This window comes from Dipodomys ordii, unplaced genomic scaffold (genome assembly GCF_000151885.1).
Source record: "Dipodomys ordii isolate 6190 unplaced genomic scaffold, Dord_2.0 Scaffold145, whole genome shotgun sequence".
Taxonomy (NCBI): Eukaryota; Metazoa; Chordata; class Mammalia; order Rodentia; family Heteromyidae; genus Dipodomys; species Dipodomys ordii.
In genome coordinates, this window is record NW_012267361.1 from 89,915 (window position 1) to 110,677 (window position 20,763).

Consider the following 20,763-nt stretch of genomic DNA (forward strand, 5'->3'; position numbering starts at 1 on the left):
TGTTAGTTGTAAGAGGTATGTTTATGTGAATTGTAGCCTTTGCTTCAGTTTGGTACATTAATGTGATCTAGAAATACATTCTTTTTTTGCTTGATTTTTCAATTTGTTGGTGTAAAAGTTTGCAAAGTAATCCTATACAATATTCTGAGTTTTACTCTTATCTGTTATATTGTCCCATTTTTCATTTCTGATTTTGTTTATTTGAGTAATTTTTTTGGCCAGGTTTGATAAGGGCTTGTTAATTTTGTTATTTTTTTCAAAGAACCAACATTTCATCTCGTTAATTATTTGAATAGTTCTTTTAGTCTCTAGTTCAATTATTTATGACCTAATTTTATTTTCCCTTCCATCTGCTGGTTTGAGGTTTGTTGCTTTTTTTAGGAGCTAGATGTATAAGATTTGAGTACTAATCAAGATATTTTTAGTTTATTAATGGTAGGTGTTCTTAGCTAGAAACTTTCTTCTTGGTATTGCCTTAGCTGCTTCCTAAGGCTCCGATATGTTTTATAATCATTTATGATGGATTCCAGGAACTTTTGGATTTACCTTCTTATTTCTTTACCTTGATGACTCACCCATCATTCAACAATGTCTTGTTCATTTTCCACAATTTTGGGTAAATTCTGTGGTGTCTTTTGTTGTTAAGCTCTAATTTTATTTGTAGTTTGGCAGGACACAGGAATAATTTCAATTATTTTAAATTTGATGAGATTTACTTTGTGATCTAGAATACAGTCTATTTTGTAGAATATTCTATGAGCTGCTGTGAAGAAAGTGTATTATGGCCATGGTGGGTGAAATATTTTACAGATGTCTGTTAGGTCCTGTTGTTCTATGCAATCAATTAACTTTGAAATTTCTTTGCTGAGTTTTTAACTGGATGATCCATCCATTCACAATAATGGTTTATTGAGGTCTTCAGTGATTATTGTGTGTTTCAAAGTATTTTAATGTTTGTTTGACAAAGTTGGATACTTCAGCATTCGGTACATAAATATTAAGAATCATTACATCTTCCTGATAGAGAATTGCCTTTATTAATATGGGATTGGGGACCAGTTTTATAACCATTGTAACTGCTCCTGTGGAGCACTGGTGAGAGCTACTCTCTCTCTGGCCTTCTCTGGCCATGTTTGGTTTCTAAAATTGGAACAAGGTTTCTCAGTCCTGATCCCTGCTCGTGTAGGGAAGAGGAGATAGGACACTCACCAGTGGTAGATATCTATGGGATCTCCTTTGGCATTACTCTTGTGGAGCTGCTTTCTGTAGGTTAGAGAAATCACCGATGTGAAGTTCCTTTGTTTACTCCTGCTTTAGAGCTATCAGAATTGTTCCCACCACATGAGCCACCAATTATTGCTATTTATAAACCTCTAAATTCAGAGGTAGAATTTTCATTCCCTGGGCTGATGCAGTAGGTATGTAGATCTCAGGAGAAGAAAGAAGTAAAGAAAAAGGAAATAAAAATCGCAGACCCCAAGCTATAGCTATGGGTCATCATTATTGCTAAACCAAGCTTCTTCATGAAGTTGTTTCAACCTGCACCAAACCATGGATCTGCTGATTTACCAAATTTAATATAATCACCAAGAAAATATTTACTTTATGAAATTCCCATGGATTATTCAGGGTACTAAATTTCTGGGGTAAGGCACACCTACCAATCTCACTCAGCCAACTTCATGTTTTTTTTTTTCTCCATGACCACATGGGCTAAGACAGAAATGTCATTTATACCATGTTTCTGCTCAGAAAATCCTGTATGAGTAAGAGTCTGTTTGGGTGCTTTTATGAAAAGTAGGAACATGAAAGGTAAGAACCTGACCACTGACTGTTCACCAAAATCGAATCAAAGTTCTGGTGTAGAAACAGCCATAAGTTATCAAGGAGGTATAGTAGTTATGAAAATCAGTGAGGATGGCTGTACTAAACAATATACTCTCAGTGCAGATACAACAGCCATCTTTCAGAAGGAAATTCCATCTATAATCAATGAAGGAGCTAGAAAAAAGAATGCCAGGCTTCAAAATTTTCTGCTAATCAAGATTGAAGTCAATACTCATTTGCCAGGTTCCAAATAGTAAAGCCCTTATGAATTATGCTAAATCCACTTTGCCCATGTTCTATATAAATAGAACACCAGATCCTGGATGACAGAAAATCTCTTAACAATGTCATTTCCTGACTTTTAAACCCATGGTTGAGATCTGCAGCTAAGAAAGACTATTCATTTCAAAAGGATATTGCCTTTAACAATGCATCTAGACAGTGAAAAACACTCATAGAAATGGAGATATATGAAATTACTGTGCAGCTACCTATGAAAACAGCATGTATGGATGAAAAATTAATTATGATTTTAAAGTTTTTTATGTTTTTAATGTGAAAATACTGTACAGAGGGTTTACGATCACATGAGCAAGGTAATGAGTACAAGTACATTTCTTATCAAGCATTGTTACCTCCTCCTTTGTTTTTCCCATACCATCCCTTCCCTCCCATTTTTTTTGTCGGTCTTGGGGTTTGAACTCTGGGCCGGGGCACTGTCGCTCAGCTCTTCAGTTCAAGGCGAGCACTCTACCATTTGAGCCACAGTATCACTTCTGGTTTTCTGAGTGGTTAAATGGAGATAAGATTCTCAGGACTTTCTTGCCTTGGCTGGCTTTGAATCATGCTCCTCAGATCTCAGCCTATTCAGTAGATAGGATTACAGGTGTGAGCCACCAAAGCCCAGCCTAAAGTTTTTTGGGAGGAGGTGGAGGGGTCCGGTTGTGGGGCCTGAACTCTGGGCTTGGGCACTATCCCTCAGCTCTTCAGCTCAAGGCTTAGCACTCTACCATTTGAGCCACAGCACCACTTCTGGCTGTTTTCTTTTTGCTTATGTGGTGCTGAGGAATCGAACCCAGGGCCTTAGGCATACAAAGCAAGTGCTCTACCACTAAGCCACCTTCCCAGCCCCCTAAAGTTTTTTTTTTAAAGAAATACATTTGGGTAATCTTTAGCAAGATGCATTGTGCATATAAACTGATTTTTGTACAACTACTTAAAGATAATAAATATAAATAAAAATATATTTCATAAAAATTTAACTTCCATAGATAGTAGTTTCTCTAATTTGTCTAGGTAAGGTTAAATTGGAAGCCTTCTAGAAGGATTCACCCTTTTACATTAGTTCAATTGTGATTCTTCAGTGGAGGTAAAAATCTCAGAACTAACACTTATTGTATCCACATTGACGGCTTTCAGGGAAGCAAGTACAGATGTCTTGGAACCAGCAAGAGAGTTAAAATTACTATGTGAGCCTAAAGATGGGAGTGAATCGTTGCAATTGTGTGCCAGATTTTAATGGACAAGAAATTATTTTTATTGTAGAGCAAACAAGACAATTTATTTAGATAGAATGTATTTTTTATGAAAATGCCATGAATCTTGCTTAAATGACATCACAGGCTGTGGAATATTCCAATGAATGCTTAATAAAGTAGAAGCAGAAGTTGGAGGAAAGACTCTAACTAGACATTTTCTGCTTATTAATAATGCTACTCAACAACCCTGAGTACTATAGGGAAAGTATTCATGATTCAGTCCCTCAGCACACTTTACCACTTTACCCTTCCTTTTTTCCTACTTCTTTCTCTCCTTCCCTCCTTCCCTCTTTCCTTTCTTCTCTGTCTTTTCACTTTTTCTTTCTCTCTTCTCTTTCTTTTCTCTATCTTTTTTTAAGATAGGGTCTTTACTATGCAATGTAAGCTGATCTAGAACTTGTTATATAGCCCAGATTGCCTCAAAATTTTGATTCTCTGTCTCCAACTCCCAAATGCTGAGATTTCAGGGAATCACATGACACTTCAGGTTATTCTGTTATGTGATTTTAAGAAATTCCATGGCTCCCTCAGTCTTCAGAAGCCACCACCCTGATCAGTTAGCAATCATTAACATGAGGCAAAACTTAGCAACAACAAAACAATGATTCACAGAAAGCTCATATATATGTTAGTATTTTTAGCAGTACACTATTTTTAAATTGGACATTTTTTGAGGACATGATATGATTTTACACTTAAAAACTACACTATAATTTAGACATAACATATATCCTGGGAAATAAAAAAATAAATCTGACTTTTTATCGGATACTTGTAATGTTTGGTGTCTTGGAACTAAATGTGTACATTTTCATAGAAAGTATTCAAAAATGTTCTCAATGAGAAGCACTAGGGACTTTTTAATAGCTGAATTGGATTAATGATATATCAGGTAAAAAGGTGTCACAATAAATCTATTTGTAAATTTCTCAGAATAAATTTTAAGTCAGAGACAATACATTCAAATTGCTGAGACAACAAGAAAAAAACTGTCAACTAAGAACACTAGTGCTATTAAAACTGTCTTTCAAAAGTGAAAGGACAAATTTTCTCAAATAAAAAAATATCTGAAGAAATTCTTCAGCACTAGATATGACGTTTGAGAAATGCTAAAAGGGTTCTTTTAGATAAAAGGAAAGAGAACCACATTTATGAAAACATGTGAAAGTATAAATTTATAGAGAACTAAGTAATGATTACTGTAATAATGTAACACTGGTGGGAAAATTACTTTTCTTTCTATATGAGAGTTAAAAGATAACAACTTCAATGATAAAAAATATTATAATACTAGATCCCAACAGAAAAGATGCAATACTTGAGCATATGAAACTACTCAAGAGGCTGACATCTGGAAAACTGTGGTTTGAGACTAGCTCTGTTAGTAATGTCTGAGAACTCATCTCCAAAATGACTGGCAAAAAAACAGAGCTAGAGATGTGGACCATATGGTAGTATGCTAACCACCAGCTCAGCAAGTGAGAAGTCTTGAATTAAAATGCCAGAGAAATGAGGCTGTGAGTCTGTGATGTAGCTTGCTCAGCAGTGGAGCTCTTGCCTAGTATACACAAGACCCTGGTTTCCAACCTAGCACTGCCAAAACAAAGCAAAACATTCCCTGAATTGTAATGCCCATAATACAAAACATACATATAGGAAAGTAAACTTGAAAATTTAATGGGTGATCAAATTTATTACAGCTGATTTATTGTATAAAATTTTTATGGACATGTATGGCAATAAACATAAAATATGTATAGTAAATAAGCAAATGTAAAAGATAAAGTAAAACATAAATATTAATATTCATATGAGTACATTTAAAGTATATCATAAACATATATGAAAATGTGCCAGTATACACTAATAATTATTATTTTTAGTCGTGAAGCTTGAACTCAGGGCTCTTTTTGCTAACAGCTAGCACTATACCACTTTGAGCCATAGTGCCACTTGCCACTTCTGTTTTGTTTTTGGTTTTTGGTGGTTAACTGGATATAACAATCTCATGAACTTTGAATCTTGATCCTCAGATCTGAGCATCATATAATAGCTAGGATTACAGGCATGAGCCATTGGCACCTGGCATAAATAATTTTTTAATTAACAAGACACATAAGAGGATAGCGAAACAAAATCTAAAACTTTAGAAAAGCAAAAAATAACCAGAATGACAGTAATAAGTTATTTTCTATCACTTAAAGTCAGAGTGGCTGAATGAATAAAAAGTCAACATCCAAACTGCACATGCCTTATTCTTATTAGCTAAGGTGTAGAAACAAATGAAAAGTCCAATGAAGAAATTAAGTCCAATTAAGAAAAATGTGGCACACATAGGAAATGGTCTATTTCAGCCATTAAAGCAGGAAATCTTGTTATACATGACAATATGGATCAGCCTTATGTAACTCCCAAAAGAACAAATATTTCATAAAAAAATTTTTTTATAGGAGATATGTAAGATATTCCAAATCATACAACACAGGAAGATTCATGGCTTCCAGATACTAGGGCTGGGGGCAAACAATGATTTGGTGTTAGGCTAATAGAAAGTTTCAGGTATTCAATGTCAACTGCATAACTTTATATTTGTAATAAACAATATTTTACTCTAACCTAAAATTTTAATAGGGTTTACTTTTTTTTTTGCCAGTATTGAGGTTTGAACTCATGCCCTAGACACTGTCTCTGAGCTTCTTTGGCTCAAGGCTAGCACTTTATCACTTGTGCAATAGCACCACTTCTGGCTTTTTGTGTTTATGTGGTACTGAGGAATCAAACCCAGGGCTTCATGCATACTAGACAAGCACTCTACCACTAAGCCACATTCCCAGCCCAAGGGTTTACATTTTTAAATGGAAGCTGTTTTGTACAACTAGTTAAATATAATAATAAAAAATAAAAATAAATAAAATATAGCACTTAAAATTTAAGTGTTGATTTGTTTATTCATCTTAGGTTCCCTGCCCTTTGAGTTCTACATTTTAACCATTTCTGTGTGCAATGAGTACCATGTTCAATGTATGAGACATGGATTCTTTGCACTGGATTAAATTTGATTTAATTTAGTCTACTGGTAAATCATTGACTTAATATACATCTAGTATTGTTTTACATACTATCAAAATGCATAGACACATGAAAAAATTTCATCCTCAGACCTACGTCATTTTTCCTCTCAAGAAGATAGTAAACACTCCTTTATATATAGTACAAAACACCTTAAATATATTCAACAAAAAGAACTTCTAGTCTGTTTTATTATCCTAAGAATGATGAAATAGTAAAGTTGAAGCTAATTAAATTTAAGGAATTGATTTCTTGGATATTTATATGCCCATTTATTCTTGTTTTTGTGTTGGCCATTTGTTGCTCATGAACAGGTGAATCAAAGCAAGGCAATTCTTTAGTCCAGAAATCTATAAACCCTTTCTTGAGAAGAAAATACTAATTTCAGAGCCCATGGATCCTATAATGTCTTACACAAAGACTCAGCACTGATGTTGCAGTATAAAAGCTGTATTGATGAAAATGGAATAAATGACTGTGGCTATAAATATTATAAAATAATACCTTCTTCACCAAAATAGATGGTAAGCTAGATTTTGTCTATGAGAAGTATTTTGCTTGTTCCTGCTCTAGACCTGTACTGCTCAGTAAGTCAGTGTTTAGACCGAGGTGGACTTATATTTAAATGAAATATAATAACACAGCATTAAACATTTTGATTCTCATTCAACATAGCCATATTTTGAGTTGACAAAATAGGCACTGGTGGCTGGTGATGTGGCTCTGGGTGTGTCTGTGAGGACATAGAGGATTAACTAAAGGGAATAATGATGTGTCCTGATTGGGGGCAGGACATTCCATATATTGAGGGGCTCAAATGGGATAAAGGTAACCCAAGAGAAAATCTGTAGTGGGTACATTTCTTCTGTATTGTCCAGTATATGTGGTGAGGCATCTCTGCCACAACTACCATCACCACAGGCCTAGAATCAACAGAGGACCACGTACTGAACCCCTTAGATCAGGCAAATCCTTTCTTCCCTAAGATGTTTCTATTAGGTATTCTGTCATGGTAACAAAGGTAACCAACAAAATATGTTTAATAATAATGTGCAAAATTCCTTTTTGGTAAAGAAGTAGTGGCTAATTTGTTTGGTATCTGTTACTAGTCCATTTGTATTCATTTATTTACTTGCTGGGTTTTAAACCCAGGGCCTTATGCACTGAAGGCTTATATCAGAGTTTCTTATGGTACTTGTATATATACTCAGATGTCAACATGGATTGCATCACACAGGACATCTTGTTAATTAACAAGGGGAGTGGATGAAAATACATGGCACATCAATATCAGTTTTATTAAATTACATTTCTATTAATTCTCAACAAAGGAATAAAGCAAATCATCAATCATAGATTTTTATTTCTTTGTTGATTGTAGCCTTATACACTACTCCTGATTTATTTCAGTTGTTAAAATTCATTTTAATTGTTTTAGTCTTCTAACAAACAAACAAAAACAATCATGTTAAATGAAGCATGATTGCAATAGACTTACTAATGGGATATTGACTATTCAGTTTTTTCTATCCATCTTCTTAGGGCAAAGTGTTGATGACTGTATATTGTATAGCTCTCAGATTAATCCACATCTTTCTGATACTGCTTTTATGACAATCTAATAAAATATTCATTGAATAACAGAATAACACTGTGCAATAGAAACTAACGAATCACTCTATTTAAAAATGTATAGAAAATGATTGTATATGGAATATATTTAATATCAGAAAGAGATGTAATTAACTTTAAGGTTGCTCAGTACTTTTATTATTGAACTATGTATCTTGGAAACCATAGGATAGAATGCAAAATATAAAAAAATACTGACATCAAATGTATGTTATTTCTTAAGAAGATATGTTTCCTTCTAAAATTGAGGCATCTGACTTTATTAGGTCTTATCCCTCCACATCCATGGATATATGGATCCCCAGAGGCTCTTATGGTACTTGTATGTATACTCAGATGTCAGCATGGCTTGCATCACACAGGGACATCCTGTTAGCTAACAAGGGAGTGGATGAAAATAAATAACATATCAATATCAGTTTTATTAAATTACATTTCCGTTCATTCTTAACAAAGAAACAAAGCAAATTATCAATTGTAGATTTTTCTTTGTTGATGGTAGCCTTGTGATCTTTGATACAACTGTGAATTCAATACACAATAACTATAATCAGAATGATACAATTATAGAATATATGTAATTTTGGAAATTAGTGAATTTAATTAAGTAATTTAGAGACTATCAGACAGATGTTGTGGTACATGTCTGTAAGCCTAGCTACTTGTGAGGTAGTGAAGAAAAATGTAAATTCAAAGACAACCTGAAGTGGTTGAACAAGTTTACACTCCCACCAACAATGAAGTAAGATTCCCTTCTGTCCACATCCCCTCCAGTATCTGTTGTTATTAGAGTTCTTGATTTTTGCCATTCTAACTGGGGTGAGGTGGTATCTCAGTGTTGTTTTGATTTGCATTTCTTTTATGGCTAGGGAGGTTGAGCATTTCTTCATGTGTCTATTGGCCATCCTTCTTTCCTCTTCAGAGAAGTTTCTCTTATTGGGCAGTTGTTTCTTTGAAGATTTGTTGTTGGGGGATTTAATTTTTTGAGTTCCAAGTATATTTTAGCTATGAGACCCTTGTCCGTTGTATGGTTAGTGAAGATCTTCTCCCAATCCGTGGGCTTTCTATTGATCTTGTTAGCTATGTCCTTTGCCATGCAGAAGCTCTGCAACTTCATGCAATCCCATTTGTCCAACCTTTCTTTGATTTGTTGCTTTGTATGTCCCTCCCCCACAGTATAACCCCTGCTTTCACTGTATTTGATGTCGGTATAATTTGTGGAGGGGAAGGGGAAAAACAAGTCATTTAAATAAGGATACAGGTGGACCTGTTGCAACCATGAAAAGTACAAGTTGTCATGTAGAAAATGAACTTTACAACTTGGGGGGGAGGATTGGATGGGGGGGGAGGGAAGATGGGAAGGGATGGGAAGGGTAAACAAAGGAGGAGGCTACAATGCTTGATAAGAAATGTACTTGCTATCTTGCCCATGTAATTGTAACCCCTCTGTACAGTATTTTCACAATAAAAAAATAAAAATTAAAAAAAGACAACCTGAATACAGTCAAGATCACATTTCAAAAACAAAATAAAAATAATGAATGCCTACAATTTGATCCATGGAGCATGCATTAAGTTAAAGAGCACTTGGCTATCATGATTGAGGCCCTGAATTTAATCTCTAGTACTAGAAAACCAAAAAAAAATTACTTAAGCATACATTAACCTAATAAATTTACTCAAAGAAGAATTTTTATTATAGTTTAAATTATTTAATTTTTACTTTTAATTTACTAGAGGATTTATTATCATGAATAGTATAAGCATTTTGTTCTGTTTACATTTAATTCTATATCTGTACTGATTACTAATATTATAGGGAAAGATTTCAAAACTTGAAGGAAAAGTTTGAAAAGGTATCTTATCATAAATTATTTTACCTTCAATGAAATATCTTAATTATAATGAATTTGAGATAAAGATTAGAAATAATTTTTCCCTTGAGTGTAGCTGTGGAAAGATTCTTTTGTCTTTCCATTGCAGAAATTCCCTTCAGAATAGATCTCTTTATGAAATGGTCAAGAGAAGTTCTACTAATATCACCATTCACCCTCATAATGTTGAAAGTGGTATGACTCTTAAAATATGTCAATTCATCTTTTTGATAAAAATGAGTGATTTGAAGAAAGGTACTACATCTATGCATACAATATCAAATATAATGTATCATCCTTACTTTCAATTCCAAGAATGATGTTTCAACTACATGTAAATATAATATTTATAATAAATTCTCTTGATGGATTATAATGTTTTATGGTTTAAAACTTTATCACCAGGAGGTCTTATGTGTACAGCTTCGGTATGAAATATTTGACTTTTTTAGTAGCAAAAGGGAAAAACAAAACCTACAACATATGGTTTTTATTCTGAGCATATCTAAAGTTTCCAAATATTATTTGTTAATTATTGATATATTATTGTTTAATATACATGTATTTATATATCTATCAATTTTCATACTAATTAAACCACTAATAAAATTGTATAAGTGCATTCCATTGTAGTTTGAAAACATACTTAAGATGAATTGTGTTTTTTATCTTTATTAGATTGTATATTATGGGGCAGAATGTGGTTTATTTTGATTAATTTTCCATTTGCTTGAAAGGAATGCACATTCTGGTATTATTGGGTATAGTATTTAAAAATTTCTATTAGATCTGATTGAAAGTACTTTGAAGTCCACTATATATAGCTATTAACAATGCATATCTGCAAGCTTATTAATTCCTAATAATAAGGTTCAAATATAAAATTGTAATTATAAATTTCTCTTTATTTGATTTTATTTCTGTAATTTTCTTTATGGATTTAATTTTAGTGTTCTGATTTTTGGCACACACAGTTTTAATATTGATGTATTTTCTTAGAGAATTGATCACTCTAGCATCATAAACACTCATTCATTCCTAATAATCTATTTTTTCAATCTTCTTTATTTAATTACACAAATATAATGACTCTGTTTCTTTTGATTAGTGTTAGATTAGAATATCTTTGCCTATCATGTGTAGGTATTTACAGTTTTGTAGTAGCAGATGTACATACTACCTTTTTGGGGAAAACCCACAAATGCTCTGGAAGCTTAGAGCTAAATACTGTACTGCATGTGCTTGACTTGTGTTTCCTACAGTACTATCCAACTTCTACTGAAAGCATTCTGCCTTACACCATATCACAGATTGTCACTGATCTCTTCCATTAAGCATCTTCACTATTATCTTGATTTTTGATCAGAATTTGCTTTTAATGTCTGTGTCAGTATTCGGGCTCAAACTTTAAACTTAAACCCTTGTGCTATCACTTAGCTTTTCTATGCAAGACTGTTGCTCTTCCACTTGAGCCATTACTCAAGTTATGAGTTTATTTATTTGCTTTTGTTGATCATGGGGTTTAAACTCAGGGCCTGGGTGCTGTTCCTGAGCTCATATACATTTAGCATAGTTTGACTCTTTTACATTAGTTTGATCTCTACCTGTTTTGACAATTCTTATATCTTTCAATTTTACAAGTTCTACTTCAAATGAGGAAATGGAAAGCCAAAAGATTTAATATTTCAGACAGTACCATTAAGATAACAGGAATGGAGGCAGTAAGATAGTAGAGGTTCAACAGGGGGTCTACACAGCTTTCTCTGAGAAACCAGAGTTTTAGGGCCTACTGAATAGTCTGTCTTCAGAGTCACACCAAGTGAACCATAACTGTAAAGAGATTTTTGCCAGAGAGGAACATTACAAGCAGCCTGCTTAATAAAACAGATTTGAGCACACATTGGCGGTGGTGACTTCTATTGTGGAGGCAGCCAGAGAGATTCAGGACAAAGGTACCAGAGTCAGAGTGCATGCAGCGATCCACTCAATTCCAGCATGAGCTTGATGACTAGAAATCCACATACAAGCCAGGTACAGAAAGACACAGAGAAAACTAACCGTGGATGGTTGTGAATTTTGGATTATCATCTTGGTTGGTTCAACACACCTGACAAAAGATACCATCACACCCACAAAGAGCACAACTTCTGGAAGAAAGCCCTCTACCACCCAAGAAGAATGCCATCTTTGATATTGGCATAGAGCCAGCCAGAGCAGACAGCAGTAACACAGGCTGGAGAAGCAGTAAATGCAGCACCATTTTCCAACAGGGCAAAGGAATCTGACCAATGAGAGATAGCTACATCCAGGGCAAGGTTGTCCCACCCAGGGGGAGAAGGCTCCTCCCAGAGAGGGGCATCTTTACTTGAGAAAGGCACTGCAAGAGACAACTCTGCCCTTCTGCAGTGAACAAAGTCATTCCTGTCATATAGAAATTCAACTGGAGCGTAGTCAGCTACAGCAATTACAAAACCAAAGTCTGAAAAATCTCAATGAAAAACAAGAGAAAACAAATCTGGACGGCTGTAAAACCAAAAATGGCTCTAGGTTGGGTTAAAAGAGATCTCACGAGCTAATTCCTTTGGGAAAAGACACTGATTCTAGAAATGCTCAACCAAATTCAAGATCACTTTCAGAGATTACAACCTACAGAAACCAGCCATCTCTTCCTGCACTACACACAAATCAAATCCCCTCTCCCACTGTTAGGCTTCAGGCTTGTAAACCAGACATTTTTCTGCCCTCTCAAACAAACTGACTTGAGAATCAAACTAAGCCACAAAGAAAACTGACCACCATAAAGAAATCAAAGGCACCAAGAGACTGAATAGTGGACATTGGGGAAACACAAAGTTCCTTAAACAAATTGAAGATTTTTTTCTTTTTGTCTTCTTCCTACTGTTCTGGGCTTCCTTCTTAATTGTATGCATACTTTATTCAGATTATATTTTGGTTACTCAGTTTTCTATTTCCTATCCTTAGTATTTTAAATTTGAGTATTATTATTTTATACATATATAGTTTAATTTTTTCTGAATATAGGTCTTAGTTTTCTTCATTCTTTTCCTTTCCTTTTCTATATTCCTCTATTCTTATTTGCTCCTCCTTCTATTTTTCATTATATCTGTTAATATTTCTTTCAATTTCACCTTAACCCATTGTCCTGTATTTCCGGTCCTTCACTTCTTCATTTTCTTTAGTCTGTTGATGCTTTGTGAGTTAAACTGTATTTGTTTCCATTTTGACTGTATCAAAGTTGTTCATGTGCTATCTTTTAGATTCAAATTACTTTATCACTCACAAAAGATTTCTTCAATGATCACAGCTATATATAATCCCCACTCCTGAATCATAATACCCCTCCCCAAACAAAGAAAAGAAGTGGATAGATGAATACCTAAATATGGTTTTGAACCTATAATGTCTGTGCAATAACAGGGTTTAGGGTGGGTTTTTGTCTTAAAATTGTATTCCATTATATTTTTGGATTTGCTTTTGTTCCAAAACAGAGAGGTAGAGAGGAAAATACCTATCTATGATTTTTGAATCTCTAAAAGTTGTACAATTACAGGGCTCTGGGTTGGTTCCTGTCTTAAAATTGTGTTCGGTTGAGGTATTGGCTTAGTTTTCATTATCAAATGGGCAGAACAGCAATAGAAATACAAGAATATTGGCAACTCATGGAACCTCAACACCCACTCAAAATAAATAGGCCACTGAGAAGTCAGTGAAAAAGCTCTCAAAATGCTCTACAAGCACTATTGATAAATATGCTGAATGAAAAGACTGAAAGTTGAACATGGCTATGCGTGAGTGTGATGAGGCTAAGAAGAGATTAATGGGGAATTCATGGAACCCACAAACAGAATGCTTAATAAATTCCAACAGAAGGAAAGGGGATCCAATAAAATTATAGCCACTCAGCTAAAGGATTTGAGATAGAACACTGAAAATCAAATCAAGAAATAAACAAATCTATGTAAGTTCCAAGACAGAATTTCAATAAAGAAATTGAAGCCATCAAAAATGCAGCTAAGATATGGAACCAAACCGATATCCCTCAGTAGATGAATGGATCAAGAAAATTATATATATATATATATATATATATATATATATATTCTCTATGCTTCCATCAGAAAGAACAACACAGCCCATTTGTTAGAAAATGGAAAGACTTGGAAAAAATTATATTAATTATATTAAGTGAAGTAAGCCAGACTCAAATAAACCTAGGTCCCATGCAATAACTAGTATACTTCTAGGATAATCTTACCAGATAAGCAGAAAAGGTCAAAAGCTATGTACATATGACCATATAAGTTGATGTTAAGTGAAATGAATCCCAAGACAGGGCACAAGAGATTTTATCTTTGATGCTGTTGTTTATAATGTACTTATAAGGTACTGCGTGATTTTTTTGTTTCTTTTGTATGTTCTTCTCCCGTGGCATAACTGCTGTTATCACTGTATTTGAATCCAGTGCCCTGCATCTTGTATATACATCTTTCTATTTGGGGGAGGGAAAGGAAAATAACAAAATGCTTAAGAAGGATACAGGTTGATCCAGTCTAACAATGAGATGTACAAGACACTATGTTGAAAATGAACTTTACAAATTTGGTGGGGGGAGAGGGAGGAATTGGGGAAGTGGGGAGAGAAAGGATGGCTAGGAAAAAACAAAGGAGGGGGTAACAATGTTTGATAGGAAATCTCATTACCTTACTCATGTAACTGTAACTCCTCTGTACAGTATCTTTACAATAAAAATATATATTAAAAAATGAGCAATTAGAAGGCAGGCAAATAAAAACAAAGTAGAAAGTCTTTCCAAGAGATTAGATGATGCACAAGTTAGAATCTCTGGAATTGAAGATAGTCTAGACTTTATAGAGAATGAAAAATTAGTTAAAACAAATTCAAGAAACAAGATATATCAGATATATCCCTACAAGAGCTTCAAGTATCATTCAGAAGACCTAATTTCAGTCAATAGTTATTGAGGAGGGTCAAGAAAGGATGCTGATTGGCTATGAAAGATATTTAACAGAATCCTTGTAGAGAACTTACAGAACATCTGAAAGTATAGGCTCATTCCAATACAAAAAACCTTTGGAACCCCAGACAGACCAGCCCAGAATAGAACATACTACTGCCACATTGAAATGTCACAAGCTCAATAGAGACAAAGGAAAGGATGCTTAAAGTATCAAAGCAAAAATGTCAATCACTTATAAAGCAAAACCAATTAGAAAAACTACACATTTATAAGCATAGATCATGAAAACAAGGAGAGCCTGGAATAAGGTATGTCATGCCTTAAATAAAATCAACTATCAACCAAGAATACTGTACACAGTTAAGCATTCCTTCATAAATGAGGTACAAATAAAAACCTTCCACAGAAAAGAAAAAAATGAAACAATATATTTCCACTGAACAAGCATTACAAAAGATATTCAAAGATATTCTACACATAGAAAACAAAGAACCCAATATAGGGATAAAAATGGTCTCTCAACATACAACCAGATAATTATTGTAAGAATTGGCAAGGCATTGCCCCTAAGAAGGACGTTAAAATGGCAATAACTGCCAAATACCTTTCAATCTTAACTCAATTTTAATGGCCTTAACTCTCCAATTAAATGACACAGTTTGACTAGTTGGATCAAAAGCAAGGTCTATTTACCTGCTGTCTTCAGGGAAATTATAGAACCATTTCTTTAATTAGAATCAATAAAACCATCTTAATAAAATTCCAGCCATCTGAATTAAACAACTAATAAAAATCATATATTATTATTTTGTATATAGTATTATTGAAAAGGGTTGATTCCAGGTATGAAAAGCTGGTTCAATATACACAAGTCAATTAATGCAGTCAACACATCAGTAGAAGCAAGGGCAAGAACCATATGTTCATCCCAACAAATTTAGGAAAACCTTTGAGAAGATCAAACACTCCCTTTTTTTTGGGGGGGGTCTGGTTGTGGGGCCTGAACTGTGGGCCTGGGCGCTGTCCCTCAGCTCTTCAGCTCAAGGCAAGTGCTCTACCACTTGAGCCACAGCGCCACTTCCGGCTTTTTTCTTTTTGCTTATGTGGTGCTGGGGAATCAAACCCAGTGCCTCAGGCATGCAAGGCAAGCATTCTACCACTGAGCCACCTTCCCAGCCCAAACACCCCTTTTTAATGAAAGCTCTGAAGAAACTAGGAAGCCCTGAAGTAATCCTCAATATAATAAAGTCTGCATATCACAAACCTACAAGTTAGCATTATACTGAATGATGAAGAGCTAAAACCATTCTTACAAAATAATCCAATCTACAAATTTGATCCAATACCCATTGATATCCCAACAATCTCCTTTAATAAAAAAGAAGAAGCAATCCAAAAATTGATATGGAATAAAAGAAGACTCCAAATAGCAAAAACAATCCTTTACAGGAAGAATGATACTGAAGGAATTTCAATACCAAACTTCAAACTCTATTTTAAAGTCAGTTATAACAACAGCTTTCTACTGACCCATGAACCAGACTACAGGCATGAGCTACCCAGCTTGATTTATCAAATTTTAACTAAGCATTTTACATTATCTAATTTTTCTGCCTGCTTAGCATATCAGCTGTACTTATTTTAAAAATAATTTAGCAGAGTTGAACATGGATGGTTCTTGCTTGTAATCACAGATACTTTGGAGGCTAAAAGCTGATAGATTTAGGTTCCAGACAAGCAGAGAGGAACAGTGTGACTAATCTCAAAAATAGCAAGTGAAAATAAATAAAGCAAACCAAACAAAAATGAAACAAATAAATAGGCATTGATGGTTTGTACTTGTAATCCTAGTTACTTAGTAGGCTGAGAGCTGAAAATATTTTTTGGAAAAAACCCTGGGTACAAAGTCCAACAGACTTTTTAATATAAAATTAACCAGCCCAAAAGCTGAACTGGATCTGTAACTCAAGTGTTATAAATCCCCAAGTTCAAGCCCTATAACATCTAAATAGTACTACAGGTACTACTAGTATTACTACTATTGAAATAATGATAATTGCAATTTCATGGTTGCCTCAGTATTTTACAATACACATTTTAACCTATGTCTACTTTAGACCTTTCCATACTTATTCAAGAAGAATATAAATCTATTAAAGCACAGTATTCTGGATTTGTTCTTCCATTTCCTATAGTATTCCTGTCAGTAGTTTTTCTTAATCATAATCTATATTCACCTAATATATTATTAATATTACATTATTATTATATTAATTGTAGTATTACATTATTATTATTATTATTTTGCAACTACTAGGCTTAGGAAACATGGCATCAACTTTACAAGAATGGCCTTGTACAATTCAAGCCATACCTCCAGCTCTCATTTTTGTTGGTATTTTGGGGATGGCGTATTTGGGACTTTTCAGCTTGAGCTAGCTTTGACTTATGATCCTCTAGATCTTAGTCTGAGTAGCTAAGATTACAGGTTATAATTAGCTTATAAATGTAGAAATAAAGACATTGGGTAGAATACAAGTAATACAAATGTATTAACTGAAATTTATACCACCTTGGTCATGTTCAGTCTTTATATGGAGGGACCCTTCAAATCATTCTTTATGTGTGTTTCAGTGTCTTAGTTTTTAGTGTATCCTCTTGGTTCCTAGAGTTTGTCCCTATGCTAACAATTACCCATATAGTCTTACATATAGCCACCTTTCCCATAAGAGCCACAACATAAAAATCTTCCTTAATTTCAGTTCAAATTTCTGGAAATTCTGTTTTTGTGTACCTGAATCTGGTTTTGGTGCTTACTAGTCTCTTAAAAATTTTTTTATATTTATTATAAAGCAGATGTACAGAGAGGTTACAATTGCATAATCAGGTAAAGAGTACATTCTCTTTGGGTAATTTGACCCCTTCTCTTTCTTTCATTTTTCTTTTTTCATATAAGAAAATATTTATTTAAGGTTTAACATTAAATTATACAAATAAAAGTTTTTATACACAAATCCACATTGAGTCTTAACACGTATCAAAGGACAAAGTAAAAACAAAGAAAACTAACTGGTGGCTATATACTGGACATAATTGTGTCTTATATACTAGAAAGTACTTACAAAATAATCAGATCCACAGAAAACCAATCTTCAATGTAAGATGGGTTTTTCTTTAGCATCTGCTGCTTTCTCTAATGTTCTCCTTTAGTATGGCTTGTAATTATTTTGATGATTGCCACCACCTCAAGATGCCTTGCCATAAGTGCTCTGTTGACCACTGTAGTCTACATATCCCTGCCCATATCCATAGTTCCCATACTTATACCATAGTATAATCATATCTGCCATAGCCACTATAGTTTTGATCAACACCATAGGCACTATTGTAATTTCCATATCCTTGCTCATAATAGTTATTCAATCCTTGGTTCCAGTTTTGGCCCTAACCTCGGCCACGTTCCCTACTATGACCTTGTCCTCCAGCTACAGCACCTGTTCCTCTTTTTGGTGTTGGGTTGCTGCTTATACACTTCTTTGAGTTGTCCAACTTTGATCTCACATTCCGGGAACCAATTTAATGGTATCTGCTTCCTAACAATTTCTTCACTGGTTCCTCATCTGTATATGTGATAAAGCAAAACCGTCTTCTCTCATTTGTTTTTGTATTTATGGCAAGTTTAATATTTTTAATCTCTCCAAAGACCTAAAATGTTATTTAATTTTTTTCTTCAGAAGTATTTGGGCTCAAGGTACCTTTTAAAGGGGTTCTTTGCCTTTTAAAGCTTTGGCCCTTTTTAGGATCTATCAATTTGCCATCCAGTTGGTGTTCTTTCGTTTCCAAAACTTTAGGAACACTAGCAGCGACTTTGAAAAGCACAAATGCAAATCCTCTTGATCTTCCAGTGACTCACTATGTTTTAATTGTGCAGTCTACAACTTCAACAAATCGAGACAAATACTCTTTCAGATCTTTCTTGCTTATATCTTAGCTCAAGCCTCCAGTAAACATTTTACCATCATCCTGCTGATTCTGGCCCTCCTTGATTTTGGATCCCTCTGGGAATTCCTCTGCGTTGCTGTACACGTTCATGTCCTCCAGGGTGGTGGACTGGTCAGGCTAAAGGTGGTGGCACGTAGTACAGGTGGTGGCAGAGCATTGTATGGCGGCAGAAGTGCGCTCCCGAATTTTTTCTGTTTCTGTTTCTGTTTTTGTTTGTTTGTGTTTGGATTCTTAGTTTCTTAAGTTTGTTTTTATGTTTCAACAAATCTTGTAATTTTTTTTCTTTTGTGCCTACACAGAAATTCTAAATCGGGACCTCACACTTTTTTTCTTTTTACCTTTCTGGGGGAAGCTAGTGTTCTGCACCTCCATTTCTGGCATTTTGCTGGTTAATTCGATATAAAACTATTGTTTTTAATGAACTATGTCATTTTTTTGTTTCTTTTGTATGTTCTTCCCCTATGGTATATTCTCTGTTATTATTGTATTTGATTTTGGTACCTTGCATCTTGTATATACATTTATCTAATTTGGGAAGGGGAGAGAGAATAACAAAATGCTGAAACAAGGACAACAATGATACTCACAAGACATGTTGAAAAAGAACTTCACAACTTCTGTAGGAGGTAGTGGGGGAAGGGGGAAGGGAAGAGAAAGTTGGAGTAAAACAAAAGAGGGGTAACAGTGCTCGACAAGAAATGTACTCATTACTTTACTCATGTAACTGTAACCCCTTTGTCTAGCATTCTTACAATAAAATAAAATTAACAACAACAACAACAAGTATTCTGGATTTGTCTGCATGGACTGGTTTTGAACTGGATTCCTCAGATCTCAGCCTACTGAGTAGTTAGGATTACAGCCATGAATCACAGATGCCCAGCTTCACACTTCTGATTTGTTGAAAGATATATATGTGATATATAAGAACTAGGGTAAATAGACCTGTTATGTGAGGTTTCTTTAATCTAGCACCAAGTTTTAGACATAGTTTGTGTCCCCTGAGGTTCATGTGCTAGAAGCTTTGTCCCCTGTGTGGCAATTTTGAATCCCTACTGGAAGGGGTTCTGCCCTTGCAAGAGATTCACCTGATAGTTCTCACGAGAGGAAGTTGTCATATCAAAATGAACGGTGTATCTTCCTTGCTCGCTGTGCTGCTGGGGACTGAATACTCCTTTATTCTTGGTTCCCACCATTATATTTTGATGTAGTAGAAGGCCCTCAGCAGAGTCTAAATCGGTGAAACCACTTGATCCTGGAGATGCTCAGCCTCCAAATTGTTATTTAAATAAAACTCTTTTTTATACAGCACACAGCCTTCTTTGTTTATTATGGCAATAGAAAACAAATACATTTGTATGGGTATTAATGTGTATTTACCCCCTGTTGTAGTTAAACTGCTAGAAAGTTTACATTCCACTACTGTCTTTGTTTATGTATCTCCCTTTTGACTTTGTTGTTTTCTAATACTTATCTTTAGAGAGAGTCAGTGTTCTGCTCATCTTTCATCTAAAACCAATGATTATTGTACTGAAGTTCTGATGACATATCCAGGCAGGGAAATAGATAAATCTGATGGTCCAATAAAATAAGTTGATTCTGGTTCATTCAAAATTTTCATGTGGCAAAGATGGGAGTGAAGACTTCCATGTCTTCTTTATTTGTCAGAACTGAAATGAGACCTACCCTAGCATATTTTTTTCTGTTGGTCGTGGGGCTTGTCATATTTTTAATTCAGGTTTTTCATACTATGTATGAGGTTAAGTACCTTTCCTTATTTATTTATTCATGTATTTATTTTGCTTTAAGGTTTAATGTTTAT

General features: G+C 34.5%; 1 pseudogene; it reads right to left on the bottom strand.

Moving 5' to 3' along the window:
• Positions 1 to 18,145: 18,145 nt before the first annotated feature.
• On the bottom strand, positions 18,146 to 19,037 carry LOC105997412 (annotated as a pseudogene).
• Between the last annotated feature and the right edge of the window lie 1,726 nt (positions 19,038 to 20,763).